Here is a 20,840-nt window from a genome sequence, read left to right as displayed (position 1 = left end):
TGTCACAGAATGTCAAATCTGAAAATGTCACTGGTAAAGGGAAAAAAATGGTGACCCTGTACCATCCACAGTTGAAATAAATATGTCTCCCTGGTACTGTACAATGTTTTTTTTTAGTGGGTAAAATTTTATACATTTTGCATCCTATTAATTTTCATGGCATTGATGGAGAAATATTAGAACAGTGAGAGTGCTGAAGACAAATTAACTCATCAATTACATGTATGGGGCAGTGGAGACTGAGTTTATTTCACCATTTCAAATTGCAATAAAACTGTAATTACTAACTCATTGAATCTTCATGGAAATCTGCATTTATTACGACTTAATTTGAAGTCAGTGACTGCTGTATACTTAACTTTTCTCTAATATCTGCTACCAAATAGGAATAGTAGAAAACAGTCTGGAATTAAAGCAGCTGACCCATTCAGTCCCCACAGAAACATTCTTATAATCCTCCAAACCAAATTTTGCCTATGAAACCAGTGGGATTAGTTTGTATTAAAATAGAGCATAAAATGGAAAATAAGAATTTTGTTCAAGGACACAGTTCACTATTTTATGTGTCTCCTCTCCATTTCTTTCTAACTCTCTGCCACTTTCCCCTTCCCTTTCTCTTTTCTTTACATACCCAAGTATGGCACATAGGAAGTTGGTTTTTTATAGTAAGAAGGGCAAAGGCAAACTATAAAGCCAAAAATTTAAGTTCAAACTCGGTCTAAGCCATTTACCAACTTTATCATTTCAAGCAAGTTATGTCACTTTTTTTGAAACTCACTCTCCTCATTTGTAAAATGGGGATTATAATGCCAGCCTTCTAAGTTTTATGTGAGCATTTAGTGGTCCAATATATGCAAATATCCCTAGTGTAGCACTGAACATTTAAATGTCAGTTTCTCTTCCTTTATCTTTAAAGAAAACCAGAAATTGTAGGTATTCTATACTGTGCCATGATTTATGGAACAGAGTGAATTTCCCTGACAGTTTATTATCTAGAAGGATCAAAACTGCATTTATTATACATAGGCCATTTGTTTCTGTTTTTGTATCTTTAATATAGTTGAAAAGCAACATTCTGTATAAATTGATATTTTATACTTGCCACTATGAATTAATTCAGTCTTAAAAGCATCACTTAAATATTATTGTTTCTATTTCTTTAGTCAGTAACTGACACCTGGGAAGTGATAGATCACTGATGTTAAGGGGTCACATAGGGGCAGAAATCACCTGCATTTTATTTTAGGATCAGTGATGTTTTTCAAAAGTCTGTTTCTGTCAACTATGGGCTTTAATGCATGTGCATAAGGAAGCAAAGAAAATAAATGTCTATGGTGTATGCACTATGTGACTGAGGGACGGAGGCAATAAAGCTCACTCTCTGATTTTAGCAAGAAAAAAAAATAACACGAAGGGTTGGGGTAATTTAATCCTTATTGTATTTTTTTTATATCACCTTTTAGTCCCTTTACACCCCTTCTGCCCTGCAATCACCATGCTGTTGTCCATGTCCATGAATCCTTTTTCCTTTTAGTTCAATCCCTCCATCCCCTAACTTACCGCCCCACTAGCTGTCATCCTGCTTTCTGTCTATGAGTCTGTCCCCATTTTCCTTGTTAGTTCAATGTGGAAGACTTGGAAGTCTCACGGAAATATGGGTCGGGGTTGGGGTAGGAACTAGTAACAAACAAAACACAAATAGAATAAATGTCATAAACAATTTTAAAGTAGTGGTGGGTGTTTAGCTAAAGACTCTAAAATTCCATCCACAAGCAGTGTAAGGTGTATTTGTTAATCTCAACTCTACCTCTTAGAATAACTTTCCATTTCTGAGATTTCTAAAGCATATCAGCATTAACACAGCTAACAGAGTACAGGTAAGAATAAAACTAAATTCTATGCATTTGCTGTCATTCACTTGGCAATCTTTCCATATTCTTAAAATGTGTAGATGTTGCCCTGGAATCAAGTCAGATTGAGAGAGTGAATCGGTTCCTTCTTAAACTGATATGACCAATTCCATGTGTGCTCCATGGGTTTGAATTAATCAACATATATGTAAACATTTTTCTTGCTGGCCAGAACCTGTTGAGCACATACTATGTCTGTGATTGCAAATTTTTTAGGCTGAATCTACTGAACAGTGTCAATCTACATTGCAAGGAAAATACAAACTGAGGCACTCAGGGATTTAATGATTTTTAAGATAAATTCTAGATAGTTGTTATGTGCAAAAATGCACAAAGAAGCAATAAGGTTGAGTTATTATATGAGTTAATACATTTAGAGATTTTCTAAGAGCTCCTGCCACATAAGCTCTTAATTAATGTTAGCTATTATTCCTATTATTCTTATCCTCTTTTGTACTAAAAGTAGGATACAACTGCCAACTAAAGAGTGATGTTATATCTGTATGCAAAACATAAAGGAAAGATGACTTCAGCTATTTTTGATAGCCAACAGAAAATCTCAAGCAAAAAATATCGTGCTCTAACCTTAGTACTTAGTATTGATTAGCCACAACTTACTAGTTGGTATGTATAATATTGTTGGTATCTACTATGTTACTAAGAAAAAGATAGAAAGTACTTAGTGGGAAAAATTGGCTGTAATTTATAAATTGATGCTGTTAGCTCATGTGATTTAAATGTACATTTTCAACATGAACTCGATGTAGAGAATACACCAAAGATCATCTTTATTTTAATTCTTTATAATTCTGAGAACTTCTTGAAGAATGAAAACCTGTTAGTCCTAGATTGGAAGTATTCATAGAGGTATATTCAGCAGAGTTTACAGCTTATTCTTAAATCAGTCTAAGCTGTTCTTGCCATTATCTGTCAGACCATCTCTGGCTGTCATTCAGCCTTCCCCCTGTTAATATTCTGAACTGTGTTATAAGATGCAAGGAAATAGAAGGACAGTTAATCATAAGGATTTTTTTTAAGGTCATTTAAGCATTGTTAGCAAATGAGAGATGGCTTTAGTTTTCCAGAAATATAAAACCATGCTATCTGGCCTCTTTTTGGTAGACCTTGGGTTGTGGTGTTATAATTTTTACTCCTGTATACATATATATGTATGTGTGTGTGTGTATATATATATATACACACACACACATACATACACACACACCCCCTTATATCTATAGGTTTCTATATAGATATGTATATGAAAACCATGGCAATATTTATTTTTCAGTGAATGTATGTAAGAGCCTTAGGATATCAGATTATCTGCAATATTCATTTTCTTCTTTGAATTTAGCTTTTCTGTTCATTTGTGCACTGCTGAACTTCTAGTTTTCTGCTTATTCTGTCATCTCCTGAATGTTGCCTTCTTTGTCTCCTTTCTTTCCCCTCCCCACAATTCTTCTGTAGATTTCATCTGATTCAGTAAGCATTTCTTTTTCACTAGGATAATTTTCAGCTCTATTTGGCATATGCCCATTGACCCAACTTTCAAATTGCTTCCCAGACATCTTTCCTTATATATAATATCAGCAAATTATATTCAACATACAAATTACCATTTTCTCCCTGCAATACCAGTGTTTTCTTCTGATAATTAAGTCCTCAGCAATGGTATTCCTATTTTCCTAGGCTCTATAAAAAAAGTTTGACTTGCATAGAGTAACTTTGAATTAACCGTATATCCAACCAGATTCTTTGAACTATGGGATTTCTTGTATATTCACACCTTTATGATTTCACTACCATCACTCTAATTCAGGGCTATGATACTTATGCTTCACATTGCTACAATGTTCTTCAAACTGGTGCCCATTTCTAGCACGTTTTCATTCTCATTGATGCAACATGAAACTGAGATATTGGTCACACTCCTTTTATGCTATGCTTTAATCGAGCATTTGGGAAACTACCTAGTGCCAAATTTGTGCTTCCATGTGTTTTTATTAATAAAGTTTTATTAGAACATAGCCAGTTCCACTCATCTGCATATTGCCTGTGGCTACCTTCACTTTAAAATGGCAGAGTTGGGTAGTAGTGACAGAGACTGTATGGCCCACAAAGCTACAAATATTTACTATCTGACCTCTTCAGTAAAACTTTGCTGACTCCTCTAGATTAGAGCTTTTGAAAGTTTAATAATTTGGGTGCCTTGGGCTAGGCCCATGATTCTGAATTTCTAACAAGTGCCCAGGATGGAAATGCTTTTGGGCTACAGACCAAATTTTGAGAAGCAAAGCTCAAGAGCAAATTTACTAAAAATTCTCACCTCATAGAATATTGAGAGAGAAAGTGTCTATGATTTCATGATCAAATCAGATGATAATTCCACCTTGTAGTTTCACAGTACATATTAATATGTTAACAACTTTAAGAAAAATCAACACACACAAACAGAAAAACTGCCTAAATATGTCCTTCCTTTGGTTCATTTTAATGTTCCGTCCTTCCTGAATATTTTCTTGGTTCCATACAATATGCCGTCCTTTGAATCTTCATGATGCATTCTTTGCATCTCCTTGTCCTGTATCTCACCCATGGCTTAAATTTTAACAGTTTCCTACACTGTGTTAAAGAAGGATGGCGACAATTCAATCCCTCTCAATTTTGCTGTGGATAAGCACTTGAGATTATAGTTTCTACAATGCAGAGAGAATAGTGGCAACCAAATATCTCTTGTGGATTTTTGTGTTTTAATGTCTTTATCAGTGACATTCCATAACCTTTTAAGGATAATACAGTGTGAAAAGTTATGCACTCCATCTATTGCCACTGTGGACAGTGGAAGCCTGCATCCATGCATTTGAGTCTCCAGGCATACTGATATTTATTTCCTATTAATTCCATCCATTTTATTGGATTGCTAATCAGATTGCTTATGTATTATTCTCCTATATCTCACACACTTGAATGGCTACCCCATATGTATATCATGACTGAAAATATGGGATGTTATCTCTAGTCGAAAGCATTTTCCTAATGTAGCATTCCTGTGGTAATGCACCATCTTACCCTTTTAGTGGGCTCTGCTAATTCAATGGAGGAGACTAGGCTGCTAACCATTTTCATTTTGTTGCAAGATTTGGATACCACATATCATTCTTATGACTATAACCATTAGTTTTTGCAATACAACCTCCACAAATATTTTATGGTTTGAATTCAATAGCGTTAAACACTTTCAATTTCTGAAGTCCTGCCCTGCTATTTCTTAAACAAAATGATCAATAGGCATTGTGTCATTGAGTCATCTTTTAAAAAATACATATAATTACATTGGTGACAGTTGCCAAAGTTTTCCTTTAAGACCAGAAATTCTGTGATAAATTTATTTGTGCCAATAATAGTCACATTACTTGAGTGCCATCTTTCTTCAGTACCCCTATCATTATATTGTCATATATTTATATCACACCTTTCAAAAATTTGTATGAGGTTCAAAGGTAGAATTTTTATATATTTTTAAAATTCTTACTTATTTTTTCTTGCAGAAGAAAAGGGAAAGTTTTCATTTACCAGTTTTTTGAGACAAAATTGATGATTTTTTCCTTTTGTCCTTTTCTTTTTCCTCCTCCCTTTATTGCCTGTTTCTTGCAGTTTTGTTTTGGAAGCATTTTATAGGTTTATGCATGAGCTATAAGTAATTGCCCCTCCATATCTTTCACATGACCTTTGTTAATACCTTTCTCATTTGTACTTCTTGATCTTTTATTTTCATAAATTACTTTATGTTGTCATTATCTTAGTCATTTTTTGTGTAACAGTGGTCAACTTTGGACTAGTTGTGGTCAGTAGTGTAAGAGAGAGGTTCTGCAAAATAATACAAATTCAAATAACAACACTATTTACTGAGTGCTTATTATATTCCAAGTACTGTCTTTAGTGATTTTAATATGTCTATTTTATTCTCACAACCAACGATTTTTTCTTTATTTTATAGATGAAAAACTAGACTTCAGAGAATTAAAATAGAATGCTACAAGACAGCCATAGTAAAGAGGAATCATAGTACTTAAACAGACTAAATCTGTGTTTGAGATTGTGAGGAATTGAAATAATGAGCTTGATAATTAAGTCACAGAAAGAAGCTTGGACAGTGTCAGGGAAGATTTTTAGTCACACAATGAATGAATGCCACTTTCCTACTTTATCACCTGCACTGACCACGCCCATTTCTCCTTCCATGGCTGTTCTTCCTGTACACATTCTCCAAAGATTGGCTTGTTTGATGCCTTAGTTTCGGTTCCTCCTTCCTCTCTACCCGTTCACTAGGAGATTTAACACATTGACGTGGCTTAAAATATTAGCCATACAGTTATGAAGCTCAATTATGTACATCTAGCCTAGGGCTTTCCCCTGAGATCCAGACTCATATATCTAACTTTTAATTTGATGTCTTAATTAACAAGCACGTAAAATTTTATGAGTCCAAAATAGAGTGATTTCTCTCTCCCAAAATTATTTACCCCAGTCCTTTCCATGTCAGTAGATATCATCACAATTTACACAATTAATCAAACTACAATTTTAGGGCATATCCATGATTATTCCTTTTTCCTACCCTCTCCAATACAACTTAACAGAAAATTTTATTGGATTCTATCTTCAATATATATCTTGAATTTGTCTTCTTATATTGATCTCCAATCTTCTACTTTGGTTTAAACAACCATGCCATATCTGAACTAATTCAGGTACTTTCTAACTGGTCTCACTGCTTCATCTAGTACACTGATTCTATTGACTCTATTAGCAATTAGAGTGATTTTATTTCAAAAGTTTTATCAGATCATAAAATACCACTACCATACAGCACACACATTATTTCATGGCTTTTCTTCACTTTTAGAATAAAATCTAAATTGTTCAATATGACCTCTAGGGCTCCCTATATTGTCTCTTCCTTACCTCTCCAACCACATCTCATGACCACTTTCTTTCCCTCTTATTATGCTCCTGTCATTATGGATTTCTTTTGTCCTTGCCCTCTCCAAGCTGCAGGCCTTGGTCAGGAATGGACTGTTTTGCTCATTCTTTTTTTTTTTAATCATAGTTTTTCCATTGCCATTTAACCTTGTTATACCCCTCTCCTCCGTGAAACCACTATCCTGTTTTCCATGTTCATGAGTCCTTTTTCATTTTTGCTCTATCCCTCCACTCCCTAACCTTGCCCACCCCAACAGTGGTCATCTGTTCTTTATCTATGAGTCTGTCTCTATTTTGCTTGATAGTTCAATTTGTTCATTAGATTCCACATATAATTGAATTTATATGGTATTTGTCTTTCTCTGACTGGCTTATTTGACTTAGCATAATGTTCTCCAGGTCCATTCATGCTATTGCAAAGTGTAAAATTTTCTTCTTTTTATGGCCAAGTAGTATTCCACTGTGTAAATATCCCATAGGTGTTTTATCCACTCATCTACTTATGGACATTTGGGCTGCTTCCATATCTTGGTGATTGCAAATAATGCTGCAATGAACATGTGGGTGCATATGTTCTTTCAAATTAGTGTTTTGGGTTTCTTTAGATGTATTCCCAGAAGTGGGATTGCTGAATCAAGAGGCAGATCCATTTTTAATTGTTTGAGGTAACTGCATACTGCTTTCCACAGTGGTTGCACCAGTCCACATTTCCACCAATAGTGCAAAAGAATTCCCTTTTTTCCACATCCTTGTCAGCACTCGTCGTTTGTGATTTATTGATGATGATGCTAGCTCACTTTCTTCTGGTTTAGGAAACTAGACCACCTTCTTAAACGACACACAAAAATAAATTCAGAATGGATTAAAGTCTTAAATATTAGACCCAAACCCATAAAAATTCTAAAACAAAACATAGGCAATAAAATCTGGGACGTGGTTGTAGCAATATTTCATCTAATACATCTCCCCAGACAAGGGAAACAAAAGGAAAAATAAACAAGTGGGACTACATCAAACTAAAAAGGTTTTACACAGCTAAGGAGACCATGAACTAAATAAAAAGGCAACCCATAGAATGGTAGAACATATTTACCAATACATCTGATAAGGGGTTAATCTGTTCATTCTTAATATATCTGGTAGATTGAGATCTCATTTTAAAAATATTATTTTAAGTAGGATTCTTTGATCATCTTATGTAACCCCTCAGTCTCTATTCCCCCTGCATTAGTCTCTTGTATCACCATCCTAGGTACTTATGTTTCTATATGTCATATTTTGCAATAGTTTGATATATGTTTAATTGCTTGTATTTCACTTCCATGAAGGCAGACATATATTTCTCAGATTGTATCTCTAGTTAACAACAAAATACTTGAAAATTATAGATACTCATTGTTTCAGACAAAAATGAATGAATGAAAGAATGTTACTGAACCCAACCAATAGGACGGGTCCTACTGCTTGCTGCCTACCAGACAAGTTTACAAAGATGGAGTTGGGTGGGAAAGAAAAAATCTTTTATTTAATGGAAAATTTCTGCCTAAAATATCTAGGTAACAAAAGTAAGAGGAAAGAGTCAGAGTGTGACAGCAAAAGTAGTCTCATTACAACTTCTATATAGGTTCAAAACTGAAAATAACACAAGAAGAGAAATCTGTTCACAGTGCTGACTTTTATTACCAAGGTCTTTGGAAATAATGGAAAGCTTCTTCCTCAAAGCCCATTCCCTCTAAGACACCCCCAAAATATCACTTTATTATCCTCTTCCAGCTCAGTTCAAGATTGCACCAGGAACCTCTTTTCCCGCTCCAAAGTATTGTAAACGTAGGTGGCTTAGCTGATCTCCAGTCACTGTCCATTTTCAGGCATCGTTTGCAGTCGGGGTCCCCAGGATCCTGCTCACAGACTTGCACTGGCCACGGTTGATGGGCCTCCTGGTGACTGTTGATATTCCCCCCACTCGGGGGAGGGAGAGAACCCACCAACTCACTTTTCGCTTTCCCCGGGGTGCTCTGTTTTAAAAGTCCTCCTAGAATTCCAGGTGCCCTGAAAGCCGCTGGGCGTGTCCAGCCCTCCAACCAATGAGGCCAATGTCGGCCCTGTTGGCCTTTGCCCCTCTTCCGGCCGCCATGTCCGCAAGGAGGGACAGTCTCCGGCCACACGGGCTCAGCTCAAACCTCGCCCTCTTTCCGGGGAGGCGTGTCTCCCCATTGCAAGAGGGCTGATTTAATGTTCGCCAGGGTGAGGTGAACAGTGAGATATCATTCCATGGAATGAGATACTTCAGGTTCTTTTAATTAACTGGTGGTAAAATTTGTCTGTACTCAGGGATTTCTGAAGTGAGACTGTTTGATACTATGTGGCTTTGTTAAACATTGTTTTTATCTCTTAGCAAAAAAATTGCTAAATCTTTAGTAGCCAGTCTAATCCTTTATTCTGCCTCCTTTAATACTTATTTTTCTCATTAATATTTCTATTTTGGGAAAGCCCATTTCCCTTCACATTCTATACTATTTATTACCTTTTTATTAATAATTTAGAGATTGTCTTCATTTTCCTCTTATTAACTGTCATATGATTTATAAAAAGTAAATTATACTGCTACTACTAAGTAGTACATCGTAGATGGTGAACTATTTTTAGCTACTTGGTACTAGCAATCTGCTAGATATTTTACATATATACTCATTTAATTCACACTATATCTGATTTACAGAAAAGGAAAATGATGTTTCATTGCTTAGAAGGGAAAAACAGGCCAAAGGAACAAAATGGTGTCAAATACTATGCTTGAACTACAAATCACCTTATACTTCTTTCTGTGCCTTCTCACCAGAGTGCCTCATGTCTCACTGTACAAGTGGGTAGGAATGACATCCCAATGATAGGTGGAGGAGGATGCTAAAAAAACTTCCTGTTGCATGATTCAGACTAAATACAGCCCTTGACTTTTCCTCAAACTGCATTTGATCCTACTGGCTAGTATTTGCTTTTTCTACCAATTGTAGCTCCATGTTAGTATGAACAAAACTTGAAACTAAATTCATTCTTAAGACCATTTTATTAGCATTTTGGCCGATCCTGTGTTTTTGTATCAACATTTTGGAGGAGTCTGGAAATTTAAAAGGAGGCTCACAGAAATGAATTGCCACTGCTATAAGCCACTGTTCAAAATTAAAGTTAGTCCACAGACTTCCATTGTGATGGAGGGAAGATTCTTACACTCCATCACAGACAAATTAAATCAAAATTTGTAGTCTTGTTGATCCTGACTACAGATCTATCTAGGTAGATGACACCTCTTAACATTAACTGAAATATGATTTTTAATTTGGTGTATTACCATTTTTTTTCCTTTGCTTCTGTTGCCCAAGAAGATATATCAGAAAAAAAATATTGCTAAGAGAAATGACCAAGAATTACAGTGTATGTTTTCTTCTTGGATTGTTATGGTTTCAAGTCTACATTTAAGTCTTTAATCAATTTTGAGTTTATTCTTGTGTATGGTATAAGGAGGTAGCATAGTTTCATTTTTGTGAATATATCTATCCAGTTTTCCCAACACCATTTATTGAATAGGCTGTACATATTCCATTGTACATTCTTGCTTACTTTGTCAAATATTAATTGACCATTAAGCCATAACTTAATTTCTGAGCTCTCTATTCTCTGCCATTGATCTATATGTCTGTTTTTATTCTAGTACCATGCTATTTTGATTACTGTGGCCTTGTAGTACTGCTTAATATCAGGTAACATGATACCTCCAATTCTATTTTTCTTTCCCAAGATTGCTATAGTTATTCAGGGTCTTTGTGGCTCTGTATACATTTTTTTGAATATATGTTCTAGTTCTCTGAAATATGCGATTGGCATTTTTATAGTAATTGCTTTGAATCTATGGGCTGCTTTGGGTAGTATGGATGTTTTAATGATGCTAATTCTTTCTGTTCATGAACACAGTATGTCTTTACTTATTGGTATTTTCTTCAGTTTCTTTCCTCAGTGTCTTATAATATTCTGAGTAAGGGTCTTTTACCTCTTTGGTTAAACTTATTCCGTGGTGGCTTTTTTTTTTTTTTTTTTTGATGCAACTGTAAATGGGATTTTTTTTTAGTTTTTCTTTCTGATAGTTCATTATTGGTGTATAAAAGTGCAACTTATTTCTGAATATTTATTTTATACCCTGCTACTTTACTGAATATATCAGTTTCAGCAGACTTTTTTTCATGAAATATTTAAGGTTCTCTCTCTATATATGGTATCACTCCATTGGCAAATAATGACAGTTTTACTTCTTCTGCTCCAGAATGGATACCTTCTATTTCCTACCCTTATCTGATTGCCATCACTAAGATGTCCAGTACTATGTTGAATAACAGAGGTGAAAGTGGACATCCCTGTCTTATTCCTGATCTTAAGGGGAACAATTTTTGTTTTTACCTATTAAGTGTGATTTTGGCAGTGGGTTTGTGATATATGGCCTTTATTGTGTTGAGATACTTTCTCTCTGTTCACACTTTGCAAAGAATTTCTATCATAAATGCTGCTGAATTTTATAAAATGATTTTTCTGTATCTGTTGATATGATCATGTGCTTTATATCCTTCATTTTGTTTATGTGGTGAATCACATTTATTGCTTTGCAAATATTGAACCATCCTTGCATCCCTGGAATAAATCCCACGTGATCATGGTGTGTGATCTTTTTAATACTTTGCTGAATCCATTTGCTAATACTTTGTTGAGGATTTTAGCATCAATGTTCATCAGGGATATTGGCCTATAATTTTCTTTCTTTGTAGTGTCCTTATCTTGTTTTAGAGTTAGGATAATGCTGGCCTCATACATTGAGCTTGGGAAGCTTCCCTCTTCTTGCAATTATTGGGATAATTTCAGGAGAGGTGTTAGTCCTTCTTTGACAGTTCGGTAAAATTCCCCTTAAAGACATTTGGCCGAGGACTTTTGTTTGCTGGGAAGTTTTTGATTACTGCTTTGATTTTGTTACTTGTAATCAGTCTACTTGGATTTTCTGACTCTTCCTGATTCAGTATTGGAATATTGTATATTTCTAGGAATTTGTTCATTTTGCCTACATTGACCAATTAGTTGGCATATAGTTGTTCATAATGTTTTCTTACAACCTTTGTATTTCTGTGGTGTCTGTTGTTACTTCCCCTCTTTTGTTTCTGATTTTATTTATTTGGGTCCTCTCTCTTTTCTTCTTGATGACTCTTGCTAAAGGTTTATCAATCTTGATTATATTTTCAAAGAACCAGTTCTTGGTTTCATTGAACTTTTTTTTTTTTTAGGACATTATTTCATTCATTTTTTTTCTCTGGTCTTTATTGCTTTCTTTCCTTTTAATCACTTAGGGCTTTGCTTATTGTTCTTTTTCTAGTGTGAAATTTTGGGCACAGGCCCTTTATGAGGACTCCTTGTTTTCTACCAGACCCTTGTCTCTCCATAAGACAGAATCCCCAGTGATTTTCATAGCCAGATGTTAGGTGGGTGCATTTTCCTGGCTTGTGCTCTGGGCTGGGGAACCTGGTGTGGGATCTTCAGGGGCTACTTCTGCAGCTGAGCTATCCTCACAGATTCCCTACTAGCACACATAGGTGTGGGACTAGCACAGTTAGCATCTCTCTCTTTCCTATCAGATTGAATGTAGCTTCTTCTGTAATTCTTGGTTATAAGACTTATGCTCACCCTGTTTTTAGTTTGTTATTCAGGTTGTTTGTTCTATAATTTAATTGTAATTTCATGTTGGTCCTGGGAGGAGGTGAGGGTAACTTCCACGTACTTTGTGGTACTCTGTGGTGAGGTATCTCTCCAAAGCTTATACTCATTTTTAAAAATTGGGTTACTTTGCTTGTTTTCTTCATGTTGAGATTGTAGAAGTTATGTATATTTGGATAACAGATTTTTTATCAGATCTACGTTTTGAAAGCACTTTCTCCAAATCTGTGGTTTTATCTTAAAATCAGTTAGAAGACTGACATTCACAAAAATTTCCTCCTCTGACCTCTCTCCTGCTCTCCCTACCATAAGGGGCTTTTTTTCTTTTATTGTTAGGATAGCCTGGTGAATCCTCACATTGAGGGAGTCCCCTTTCAGGGCAGAAAAGAGATACGTTATGGATTGTGATCTCACCAGTCAGCCTCAGACCAAGTGGACTCTGCTTGACCTGACTTTGAAGGAGGTGAGATCCCTTTTCTTCATCCCCACTGAGCAGACCCCCCCCTCTTAGAAGCTGAATGTGCTGGGTATGTGGGCTGGCATCTGGCACAGGGCCGGGAGAGGGGTCACTGCTGGAGGACACTGCAGTATGGTTTAGGGGCCCTGGCCTGCCCCAAAGCCTCCAGCCAGATACTCGGACCTTCTGACACCTTCCTTGAGACCCTTTGAAAGATCCCTTCTGCTCCCAGAAGCTCAAGTGGATCTTGCTTTTTCAACCAAAAACTTCACCTGGATAGAGGACATTCACCAGGGTCATCACAGTGACTGGCTGAGCCTTTTGAGTTTGCTTTCCTGACTGAGAGGAACGGGCTCCTCACTGGAGGGGAAGGAGAAGGCCAGAATGTGAAGGCTGTGTTGGTGTTTAGGCCTCTGTATACCTGCAGTTGATTTCCTAAGTCAAAATGAGACCCATATTCCAGTCATAAGACACTGTGAAAATGGAGCAGCAATTAGGGCCCACCATGCTAATTGTCCATTGATGCTAGTAGTTCACATTGGAACCCTCCATGCTACCCAGTCTCTAGTTGTCCACCCTGGGGACTCTCATGCCCTATTGACAATATCATAAAGGGTAAATAGGTTGTGGACAGAGAAAAACAACAGTTGATGCTGAAGGTGTGCTCTTGAACTGCACATTCATGACTGTGCAGCCAAATGAACACAAATGCTCTCATTCCCCTTAAAACTCTATAAAGCTCTATGACCAACAAAGACTATACATTTTTCGAGCCTATATTTCATATTAAGAAAAATTAATTATATAGTGATTAAAAAGTACAATTCCTAAGTAAATCCCCAATTCTTACTGCCAAAAGGGATATTCAGTGATGTCCCAAGGGAATTTCCTGTAGGACTCAAAGTTCTCTGTAATGTGCAGGAAAGACTTGAGGTACTATAACTGAGTGCAGATCCAGCTGCCCAGATCTTTGAAAACCAGTACGTGAGAGGCAGGTGCTGAAGTAAAGGAAATTGCTTTTATTCAGGGGCTGGCAACCTGGAATATGGAGGACTCTCATCTCAAAGACCATCTCATCATCTCAGCCATCCTGGCTCGTTTGTATAGGGGGACCATGGGAAGAGGAGAGGTAAGGAACTTCTGGCACTGTGCAGGTTCTCAGTTCTGCTCTTTGGTGGTTTCACTGTTATCTTTTGAGTGCATCATCATGTAGTTTCATTGAGCCATCTGCAGTTTCACTGGAAATATCTGGGAATAGGGCCTGCAGGCAGTGTTCTTCTGGTTCTGAGATGAGTCACTGATGCTTCTCCAATTCTTGTAGTTAGGGTCTTTCCTTGTAGTCAGGATCATTTCTTGGTTAATCAGGAGCTGCAACTGCTGATGTTTATAAAATACTTACAAAGAAACTTTTAATACATGAATCATGAGTCTGTTAATCCAGCCCATTCTATGATTACCACCCAATTAGTATATTATGTTTACTTCAGTAAATGTTACAGTTCAAGGGGTCAGCAAAGGGCAGGAGAGTGAAGGCAGGGCACTCTCTGAAAAAGTGAATAGGCATAGAACACACTAGGAATATTAGAAAAGACTGTCGAAGACTAGACTCAAATCCAAGCCTTGGTCCCTCAGTCCCAATGTCCACCCCAAAGGTCAGAAATTTAGCTTTACTAACCTATTCCTGGCTTCTGAGTGTATCACACATGTTTCTAAACTCTGGAGAACAGACTGTCTATTTAGGGCAGAGTAAGAACAGATGACATCAAGACAAAATATAAAATATTTGATAAAATGAGGAAATGCTTATTTCTTGAATTTGAAAATACTGAACTGGTCAGTCAAAATGTGTGTACATGCATGTGTACATGTGTGCATTCATGTGTCACTGTGTGTATGTTTGCACAGAATCTTCCATAAGTCTCTGTGAAGCTTTTCTAACTTCAGAAGTATAAATACTACTAACATAGAACATATCATTTGGAGGTTATCTTTTATTATTTTGTTTTATAAATTATAAATAATGTCATTAATTTAAATTTTTGTGTCAGTCACTTGAGTGATGAAAACAATACCAAATTTGTCAAACTTAATAGAAAATAAAGTTTTATCTGTGCATTGATGAAGGTAAAAAAAATTATTATGTGTGAAAAATAGGTTGACATTTGCAACAACATGGATGAAACTGAAGGGCATTATGCTAAGTGAAATAAACCAGACAGAGAAAGACAAATACTTCATATTGTTACTTATCTGGGGAATTTTTTTTAAAAAAGTAGATGAACTTATAGAAAAAGTGAATTCCAAGGACTGGGGTTGGTGGAAAGGGTGGGGACAGGCTGATTACAGGGTACAAACTTTCAGTTATAAGATGAAGACCTGAGGATCTAACTTATAACATGATGACATCTAGCAGGTAGCAATGTATTGTGTCTGAAATTTGCTGAGAATAGAACTTAAATGTTCTCACAAAAAAATAAGTAAAAGTAAATATGTGAGGTGAAAAAAATGCAGTTGAGGACAGAGGAGATTCTGAGAGCATCAATCCTTGTGAAATACCCAAAACTCCTAAGAGAACTTCAGACTTTCAAAAGCTACACAATTGGAAACTGGTGGATTCTAGCCAAGATTTCCAAGACACACTGGAAGTAGGTGATACCAGGCTTCCAAGTGGAATAAATAGAAAACTGATGAAGGTCTAGAAGGTCTGGGGTGGGGGGGCAGGGATGGAGCCTACTAGGCTGGGTGAGGGTGGGGCTGCGGTCAGATTACTCCCTTCTGCCCCCTTCCCCACATTCTGCAGCCCTTTGTGACCAGACCACAGCTCTGTGATATGGGCTGGGGCCTGTAGTCCACAAGCCACTCCCAATGCTCAGTTGCCTGAGGGAAGCAGTGGGATTCAGTTTATGGAGAATCCTGTCTTTTCTTTAAAAGATGATTATTGATATCATCCTCACATACTCATGTGGACTGTTGCTCTTCCTCCTGTCACTCCCCTGCTTAGAGAGTAATCCATCCATCCCTACCACCACCTAGGAAAGAGAAATATCAAGGAGGTAAAGAATCCTTGACCCAGACCCAAAAAGTGTTACCTTTTTTCCATTCTTATTTTCACTTTCCTGAATCACCTAGAGCTACTCCTGAGACGGGAAAGAATAGAACATCACCCTACCAGGAATATGGGAATCTGGGCAGAGGTTAGAGCATGCATGAGTGTTTCCATTCAAAGATCTCAGACCAAGAGTCCAGGTGTGGTAGGAGGCTCTAGGGCACATCCCCAAATGTAGTGACCAGTGACCAAGGACTGGATAGTAAGAGCTGGATCTCTGCAGGGGGAACAGGCCCAGAGCCCTGGTTCACCAGCCACCTTCCTATGGCAGGCATCTTGGGCAGGCCTTTCTTTTAATTTAAATTTTTTTTTAAACATATCACCTGAGGATATGTTTCTTAGAGAGAGAGGAAGAAGGAGGGCGGGAGAAAAAGAGAGAGAGAAACATAGATGAGAGAAATATCAATTAATTGACACCCATACTCACCTCAAACAGGGACTGAACCCACAACCTAGGAATGTGTTCTGACCAGTAATTGAACCCACAGCCATTTGATGCATGGTTCTGTGTTACAACCAATTGAGCCACCCAACCCGGATGAGCCTCTCCTTTATCGGGCCTGATCCCAGGGCAAGCCAGAGACCCTGAGAGCCTCTGAGCAGAGGCAGGGGTGGGGATGTGGCCTCAGGAAATCAGGGCCCTATCTGAGGGAGCTCAGATGGGCCTGTAGGTCTGAGAATGTCTGTTTCTTGTGCAGAAGAAGAAATGACAGAAAAAATTCATGGTCAGTCTTATATAGAAAATCTTTCTTTATGTGTTTCAAAAAAGTAAAACCATAAATAATTGTTATTCACCTCCAAAATAAAAGAGAAAAAAAACGCAGAGCCCTATTAGTTAAATGTTGTAAGGCAAATTGTGCGTGCACAGTGAGCATCTACAGATTTTCTAGACAGAGTGAGATTAGGGTGCCATGCCCTCGCTTTTTCTTGTCTTTCAACGGCAAGGACTCAAGGTGGAGGGGCAGGAAGAAAAGTGGAGATTTAAAAGGGGAGCTTCTGCCCGTGAGCCTCGTGCCTGAGAATTGTCTCCATCTGTCCTGTCCTTGGGGACCCAGAGCCAGGTCCCCGAGGATGCCAGCTGCACAGCTTGTCCATCAGGAAATAGCCATTTGAGAGGTTCCTGGGAAGGAGGTCAGATACAGGTGCTCCTTAGAATCCACTTGGAATGAAGCCTTGAGGGCCCGGAAATAGGTGTTTCCTTAGTAGGGGTGTCCCAGCTGGGGCATTTGGTCTGCCCCTGACCAACAGTGCCTGACTGGGAGGTGGGACCTCCAGGTCCAACTGTGGGCACCTTGTTCACCTTTGCTCAGATTTCTCTGTGAGGTGCCCTTGTCCTTTTTTTCCCCACTGGTGGCTGTGAGGGCCAGAGATGGGAGTAAATGTAGAAGCACTTTGTAAATAACAAAGCGCTGCCTATCATAGGTGTTGCCATCACTATCAGGGATCCTGTGGCCTTGACCCTGATGCTTGAGCTCCAGTCAACTCTCCCAGGCACCTCCCCTAAGGGGCCATTGCAGTCAGCCTCCCATAAGACCCCCAGGCACTGCTTCACCATGTGACCCTCTCTCCTGATTTCCAGCCTGCAGGCATTGCCTGCAAAAACTAAAAAGGGCTCAGGGCCTGATTTCTCTTCTGCAAAGATAAGGAATCTTTTTCCTCTTCTCTCCTGCAGTTTCATCTTTCTAGAACATATGATGTGACCTCAAGGCTACATACCACCTTGGACTGACCTGGGAGGGGGCCATGGGGACAAAGTATGGCTACAACCCTGGGGTGAGGGACAGCATTAGCTCTGGGAAATTAGCTTGGGGACCATGGGGAGCCTTGGACCACAGGTGCTCACCCCTGCCCAGCGTGCCCATCTGCTATTAGTTGCAGTCTCTGCTTTCATCTCCTGCAGCCACCAGGGGAGACTCCTGGACGAGGGAACCTTTTACCAGTGTTTATGTTGAGACCCTCCTGGTGAAGTGTGAAAAACTGCTCCCACGGGAGCCCACTGGCTCTGCCAGGTGCTTATGAAAAATGCTGCTCCCATTATGTCCACATCACTCTCTGGTTCCTCTGATCCTGTGTCTTCTACCTCTGGCTTCCGCCCTGTCAGCAGAACATTATGACCAATCTGTGTGGAAGACAATTCCACTGGTTATTGTTCTAAAGAGCTAATTTCCAGATAACTGCTTTTGGGCATCTCTCATCCCAATTATCTCAGCTCTTGGCTGCTCAGACTGTCCCATTAAGTTCCTGTCTTGGCAGTGGGTAACTACCAAGGCGTTGTTCTTCCCCACCTCATCACAGCATGAGTTCCAGAAAGAAAATCTGTCCCACCACCAACCTCAAGCCTCATTTTGGGAAAACCCCATGTACAGGCAGGTAGAGGCTGGTGGCTCCTCATATGTCAACCCCGATGTCCAGAAGCTGCTGGAGATACTAATCACTGATCACTGATACTGAAAGCAGAATGGAAGATCTGAAAGGAAAAAGAAAAGGATGGGTCATTTTCATAACAAGAAAGTTTAGACTTCCTCCTGAACTCTTTAGGGAATATGTGGAAATCACTGGGTGCTGAGCAGGACCCCACAATGCCCAAGCCTTCTGGAGCATGAGGAACAAACCAGAGCAGGTACACAGTCCTTGGCAGTTCTCACATCTCCAATTTTAGGGGAACAATCTACAGCAGACATTCAGCCAGCTATTCTGTGTTCTTCCTTTCCTGCACAATGAGTCCCTGGTGGCTACTGCCTAGATTCCTAGCAAGCTTTCTTACCTCTTGCCATTTTATTCATTGGAATCTGTAACCACTTTCCAATTCTGCCTAGAAGGCCTTCAGGGCTTTCCCAGGCCCCACCATTGCCCCTCCCTGGGGCCCAACCCCAAGTTTTCACTAGAAACTTGCCCCTGTCCCACCCCCATCTCTGGCTCAGATCCAGATCCAGACTCATATGGCTCTTTCTCTATCTGATCACCTTCTTTTCTACCCCAGATGAGTACTTCTGAGGTATCTTGCCCTACATTTTAAAACAAGGTACAATCATTCTTTCCAACTGATATTCAACATCTGGAATTGAACAAAGGGAGGGCTTTACCATCAATGACTAAAAGATATCAGGAAATCTTTAGACAACCCAAACCCAACCTTCCCCAGGATAGTAGGACCTCCCATGGCCACAGGTCAGTTTCCATTCGTCACAGGCACTTTATGAGCCCTAATCTCCAGGAGCAACATCTTCAAAAGAAGCTCATCACAGGTGAACAGGGTGGTCTCTGCTTCAGGGTACAGGTGTCTCTGGAACTGATGAAGGCTTAGGGCCAATTCTCAGGGGTATGTCAGGCACAGGACAAGCAAGAACTCTTGCAGCTCTCTGCATTTACAAGTAAAAGCGTCCAGGACTCACAGAAGATGGAGTCCTGGTACCATAGAAGGTCCCATAGCAAGGACGAACTAGGGAAGGAATTTAGCAGGGGTCTACAGAAATGTATGAGGAAGACCCCAAAAGTTCTCTTCAGAAGTTCAGCCAGATTCAAAGTGAAGATTCTTGGGATGAACCCAAAGAAGTCGGAAAGATACATGAGGCCCTCGAAGAGTGAATCAAGAACTAGCTTAAACTGAGGCCCAGAAAGAAAATATCTAGAAAAACTCTTAGTGCCCCATTTAGGCAGGAAGTGAGAACAGATCAACCAGGGTTTGATCCCATGAGTGTGGGTAGCTCCTGGCTTGCTGCCAACCATGATTTTCCTAGGTGCCACCCTCACATGGATCCCAGAAATCAAGCACCCTTGAAGGATTGGCTACCTTACATAAACACTTCCTCTGAGGGTTCCTCCCTTATTCCACTCACTTGACAGGTGCTGGAAGCATGTATGATAAGACTTCAGGAGAGGCACAGGTGGGGCCCACTCCTCTAGGTCTTTGAGCCCATAAATCTCAAGCTTCGCGAGGCTCAACATTACTCTTTCAATATTCCCCTCTTCACCCTTCATCTGCTTGTGTATCTGAGGTCCACTCAAAAGCCAAGTTCACCAAGGTCTTGGGGAGACCACCTCAGCTCAGCTCCTTTTTGGGAGAGAAAGTGAAAACAAAAGTCATTTCTCACCCCAGAAGGACAGCTCCCCACCACCTCACCTGTGTCTGAGGAGATCCAGAGGCCCTGGGAGGGACCCCTCTGGTTATGGCCATGGGTGCTCACTCTGGCCACATGACCTTATAGTGAGTGGACAGAGCAACCAGAGGCAGCAGGAGCCCAGAATATGAAAACTTAAGGACCCATTTAAGAGCAAACACAAGATGTTTATCCCCACTGATGGGAGGGAGGATGATAAGAGGCCAAACCCAGCAGAGCTTAAAGAAGGGTTGGCAGAGCTAAGGGCTTCAAAGCCAGTGAACCCCCCTTACCAATGTTTTCCTCTTATAAAAGGTTGGCTTGAAATGAGATTTTATGATGGTGTTTGAGGGTACAAAATGGGCATCTTCTCAGATCACCAGCACCTAAATAAAACACCCATGAAGATTCAATCTTGTCTTTATTTATTGGTTCTGGTAGTGTCAGGCAGCATGAATGCTAACTTTTCCAGTTTCAAAACTTTAAAAAGAAGAAAGGAAAAAAAGGGGGGACATAATTATAAAGAACAAATGGCAATAAAT

General features: G+C 39.1%; 2 pseudogenes; one reads left to right on the top strand and one right to left on the bottom strand.

Moving 5' to 3' along the window:
- LOC129082283 (40S ribosomal protein S24-like) overlaps positions 1 to 9,030 on the bottom strand; it is an 83,674-nt pseudogene extending 74,644 nt beyond the window's left edge.
- A 7,850-nt stretch (positions 9,031 to 16,880) lies between these two features.
- LOC129082272 (spermatogenesis-associated protein 31A3-like) lies at positions 16,881 to 20,450 on the top strand (annotated as a pseudogene).
- Positions 20,451 to 20,840: the final 390 nt, after the last annotated feature.

Source organism: Pteronotus mesoamericanus, unplaced genomic scaffold, assembly GCF_021234165.1.
Source record: "Pteronotus mesoamericanus isolate MK-2021 breed Mesoamerican mustached bat unplaced genomic scaffold, CSHL_Meso_final contig_124, whole genome shotgun sequence".
Lineage (NCBI taxonomy): Eukaryota > Metazoa > Chordata > Mammalia > Chiroptera > Mormoopidae > Pteronotus > Pteronotus mesoamericanus.
This window is presented reverse-complemented; position numbering and strand designations above follow the sequence as displayed.